This window comes from Chiloscyllium plagiosum, chromosome 11 (genome assembly GCF_004010195.1).
Source record: "Chiloscyllium plagiosum isolate BGI_BamShark_2017 chromosome 11, ASM401019v2, whole genome shotgun sequence".
In the NCBI taxonomy this organism is placed as follows: Eukaryota; Metazoa; Chordata; class Chondrichthyes; order Orectolobiformes; family Hemiscylliidae; genus Chiloscyllium; species Chiloscyllium plagiosum.
The window spans coordinates 32,975,067-32,979,954 of NC_057720.1; the positions used below are offsets into that span (position 1 = coordinate 32,975,067).

At 39.6% G+C, this 4,888-nt stretch overlaps 1 protein-coding gene across 4 annotated transcripts in view; it reads left to right on the plus strand.

The window, feature by feature from the left end:
- The window catches only part of LOC122554281 (zinc finger SWIM domain-containing protein 5), a 244,346-nt gene that overhangs the window by 141,772 nt on the left and 97,686 nt on the right, over window positions 1-4,888 (plus strand). The window lies entirely within an intron of this gene.

Consider the following 4,888-nt stretch of genomic DNA (forward strand, 5'->3'; position numbering starts at 1 on the left):
CAAGCTTCAGCCTTTGTCATTCACAGATCCTAATCTACCTATAATCTCTCTATGCACTGGCATTATCACCTCTTTATTGCTACCTTTGCTTCTGGAGCCATGACTCACCTTCTCTCAGCCTGGTATAAATACCTCCCTATTTCTCCCTTTTTTTAGCTTTGACAAAGGGTCAGTTAGACTCGAAACGCCAGCTCTTTTCTCACCTTGCAGATGTTGCCAGACCTGCTGAGATTTTCCAGCATTTTCTCTTTTGGTTTCAGATTCCAGCATCTGCAGTAATTTGCTTTCATCTTGGAGAAATAAACAGTGATATCTTGAAAAGTGTCCCTATTACAGAGGAGGACCTGCTGGATGTCTTAAAACACACAAGGGTAGACAAATCCTTGGGAACTGATCAGGTCTATCCCAGAACTTTGTAAGAAGGTAAGGAAAAGATAGCTGAGCCCCTTGCTGAGATATTTGTATTTTCGAAAAGCCGTGGGTGAGTTGCCAGAAGATTGAAGGATGGCTAATGTGGTGCTATTATTGAGAAAAGGTGGTAAGGAAAAACCAGGGAGCTACAGACCAGTGAGTCTGACTTCAGTGGTGGGGAAATTGTTCCAGGGGATTCTGAAAGACAGGATTTACAAGTATTTGGAAAGGCAAGGACTGATTATGAATAGCCAGGAGATTATGTGCGCAGGAGATCATGTCTCACTAACTTGATTGAATCTTTTGAAGAAGTGACAAAGAAGATTGGTGAAGGCAGACCAGCGGATATTGTTTCTATGGACTTTAACAAGATGTTCAACAAGATTCCACATGATACATTGATTAGGATTAGATCACATGCAATCCACGGAGAGCTGGTCATTTGCCTACAAAATTGGCTTGAAGGAAGGAGACAGAGGGTGGTGGTGGAGAGTTGTTTTTCAGCCCGGAGGTGCGTGACTAGTGATGTGCCACAGGAGTTGGTGCTGGGTCGACTGCTTTTTGTCATTTTTATATAAATGACTTGCATGTGAATATAGGATGAATGATTAGAAAGTTTGCAGGTGATACTAAAATTGGTGATGTAGAAGAGTACAACAGCACCTTGATCTGATGGGAGCAGTGGCATTTGGAGTTTAATTTAGATAACTCTGAAGTGTTGCATTTTGGTAAGGCAAATCAGAGCAGGACTTATACACATATTGGTAGACCATGGGGAGTGCTGCCCAACAAAGACCTCGGGGTTTGTGATTCCTTGAAGGTGGAGTCAAAGGTAGACAATGTAGTGAAGAAGGCATTTAGTCCACATAACTTTATTGGTCATAGCATTGAGTATAGATGTTGGGATGTCATGTTATGGGTGTACAGGATATTGTTAGGCCACTTTTGGAATACAACATTCAGTTCTGGTCTCCTTGCTATGGGAGGGATGTTAAACATGAAAAGTAGAGGAAAAGATTTACAAGGATGTTGCCGGGGTTAGAGAATGTGAGCTATAGGGAGAAGTTGAATAGGCTGGAGCTATTTTCCCTGGAGGTCTGAGGCTAAGGGGTGACCTTACAAATATTTATAAAATCATGAGGGATGTGGATAGGGTGAATAGCCAGGGTTGGGGAGGTCCAAAACTAAACGGTATAGGTTTAAGGTGAGAGAGGAAAGATAGAAAAGGGACCTAAAGGAGCAACTTTACTATGCAGAGGTGGTGCATGTATGGACTGAGCTGTCAGAGGAACTGGTGGAGGCTGGTACAATTACCCATCCAGATGCCTTTAAAATGTTGTATGTAAATAGGGAGAGTTTAGAGGGATATGAGCCAAATGCTGGCAAATGGGACTAGATTATGTTAGGATATCTGGTTGGCATGGATGATTAAGAATGAACGGTCTGTTTCTGTGCTGTACATCTCTATGACTGAGTGTCCAGTGATAGGAGTGTCTATCAAGTGGATTCTTCTGTCTGAATGACATCCAGTTCCTTCAGTGTTAATACAGTTGTGTCCATTCAAGTGACTGGTGAACCTTTAATCCTACTCCTGACAGATGCTTGGTGATGATGATGAGGTCTTGAGGAGTCATGAGGTGAATCCCGAAACATGGTACTTAGCTTTGCACTAATCATGGAGGCATGGTGTTGTTATGACTCCTACATTTTAGCACTTACACAGTGGTGTGCTCCCAGGATGCTGATAGTGAAGGACTTGGCATCAGTGGTACCATTGAATCTCAAAATAACTGGTTTACAGTTTTTGAAAAAAAAATGCCCATTTGACCTCACAGGGCCTTCTGTTGTTGGGATTGTTATTACCTGGCACTTCTGTGATACAAGTGTTAAAAATTGAATCTTAAGGGATGATATTATTAGATTCTTTATGCTACCTGCATGGTAACTATATAAGCTAGTGATCTTCATTTCTATTAAATGTTAGTTTTAATTATTTTAATTGCTTACCCATTGTAAAACCTAGATTACAAAGGAAGTTGGTAGGGAAGTAGTGGCAGGGAAATCTGCGTAACAGTACTTGAGGAGTAGGACAATTGTTATGTGTTTCGTTGTGAAACTTCGAGAAAATTTTGTTATATTTTCCCTGCTTTGAACCTGCTCACTAGCGATAATGGTTTAAGCTGAATTGTAGCTGTGTGTAACACTTTCTTTTGATTCCTTGGCCAAGTTGTCAACCTTACAAATGCTAGATTAGTCAGCATGAGCAAGCTTTTTGACGACTGCTAACTGGATTATAAAATACCCAGAATTCTTATGTGGAAAACCAGTCAGAGGTTTGATCTATGAGTCAGTTGAATCCTCTAGTCTAAGGGTACTGAAGTCTTTGTTGAAGTTGAGATATTACCAATTTCAGTACAACATTTCTTGGTTTGTAAATCTGTTGTGAATAATCTAATTAAGACAATGGATAGGCATGGTGCATGGAGAAGTGAGGACCCATATTTGTTGTCATTAATAAAGAATTAAAGAAGCAATATGTGCAATTCCAGAATTTTAGAATGGTATGATTAGCTACTGATTGGACAGACTGGATTCCTTTCACAAAAGGAGCTCATTGGCTGTTTGTTCCAATGCATTTGCTGCAACATATTCAGAGTAGATTCAACTGTATCTGTTCCAGATTTTTATTGAGTAATATGCCCTTGATGAAGAAATTCATACCATGTAAATGTGTAAGTGGACAGAACATGAGCAATTAAGCCCAATTGTCATCAGGAGCTTGATTTATTGTCATATTATGTGGCTCCTGACAATCTAAAGACATACTTTTAATTCCTGTCTGATGCATACATGTATAAAGAAATAGGAGAGAGAAATTGTAAAATTTATATTTTGTTTATTCTAACCACTGTCAGTGTCATTAGAATATTTATTTCATCTGTGTGTGTGTGTGTGTGTGTGTGTGTGTGCGCGCGCGCGCCCCATAGATACTAACAACTTTTAGAAAGATATTTGAATTTCCTATGGCTAACGGAAAAGATCACTTAGGTTTCAAGTTTTAAAACTTTTATTGAAATAAACTAGAAGCAACATTGTCTAAATATTATTCAGTAGGTAACTTATGCTCCATTGAAAAGATCCCTCATTTAACTTTTAAAACTACAGGAAATTCACCTCTACTAATATACTTTTTTATAAACTTTACATCACTTCATTTGGTGGAAAACCAAGCAATAAATGATGGTTCTTTTTGCTTGAGGCATCCACAGAAATACTAGATGCAGTATACTCTCATTCTATATTTAAATGCCATTAATGAAAGTAGAATTTTGTACCTGCCTTTCATTCTACATTTGTTGTAAAAGCATTATCCGCTTCAGATGAATGGAAAATGTGGGAGGAGAAAGAAATGTAAGCGAAACAAGAAGCGTGAAAAAAACAATCCATAGATTTGTAATTTTTGCTGCATTACGAGAATGTGTAATTGACCTCAAATCTTCTGAAAATTGTACTTCATTGTCCTAACTCATAGTGAGAAGGGGAGACTTGAAATATAATTTTATTATACATGAAAAAGTGATTATCATATTGGGAAACATTAACTCAAGACTTCAATTTATTAAGAATTTCAGATGACGTCAAGAGAAGTTGACTATTGTGAAATTCTCTGCCGCTGACTTGAAATATCCATGCATGCATTTTATATTTAAGCAAAATATGTTTGCTTTTAATGACACAAATGTTGGTCAAGTGTGTGACATTAAATGGATATCAATTTGAATCATTGGTAGCACTACCACTACAGTCAGAAGTTTGAGTTTGAACCTAAGTCTAGCATTTGAGTTAACAATCCAGCTTGCCTCATTGGAACAGTGCTGAGGGAGTGCTGCATTATCAGGCATAGAGTCATAGAGATGTACAGCATGGAAACAGACCCTTCGGTCCAACCCATCCATGCCGACCAGATATCCCAACCCAATCTAGTCCCAGCTGCTAGCACCTGGCCCATATCCCTCCAAACCTTTCCTATTCATATATCCATCCAAATGCCTCTTAAATGTTGCAATTGTACCAGCCTCCACCACATCCTGGGGCAGCTCATTCCATATACGTACCACCCTCTGCATGAAAAAGTTGCCCCTTAGGTCTTTTTTGTATCTTTCCCCTCTCACCCTAAACCTGTGCCCTCTAGTTCTGGACTCCCCGACCCCAGGGAAAAGACTTTGTCTATTTATCCTATCCATGCCCCTCATAATTTTGTAAACCTCTATAAGGTCACCCCTCAGCCTCCGATGCTCCAGGGAAAACAGCCCCAGCCTGTTCAGCCTCTCCCTGTAGCTCAGATCCTCCAACCGTGGCAACATCCTTGTAAATCTTTTCTGAACCCTTTCAAGTTTCACAACATCTTTCCGATAGGAAGGAGACCAGAATTGCATGCAATATTCCAACAGTGGCCTAACCAATGTCCTGTACAGCC